Here is a 217-nt window from a genome sequence, read left to right on the forward strand (position 1 = left end):
ACTAATATATAATACTTTGCTAAGTGATGAAATACTTACGCAAAGTACTGTTAAGATTAAAAGTATTAACCCAGACAGCATACAATATTAGTAAGTATTATTTTTATTAATATTAGTAAGTATTATTTTTATTAATATTAGTAAGTTATTAGATAAATATTTATAAATATTTATTTTGAATTACTTTTTTAAAAAATTATATATATATATATATATA

The sequence above is a fragment of the Odontomachus brunneus genome, unplaced genomic scaffold, assembly GCF_010583005.1.
Source record: "Odontomachus brunneus isolate Ranch 3 - 2012 unplaced genomic scaffold, Obru_v1 Obru_scaffold_061, whole genome shotgun sequence".
In the NCBI taxonomy this organism is placed as follows: Eukaryota; Metazoa; Arthropoda; class Insecta; order Hymenoptera; family Formicidae; genus Odontomachus; species Odontomachus brunneus.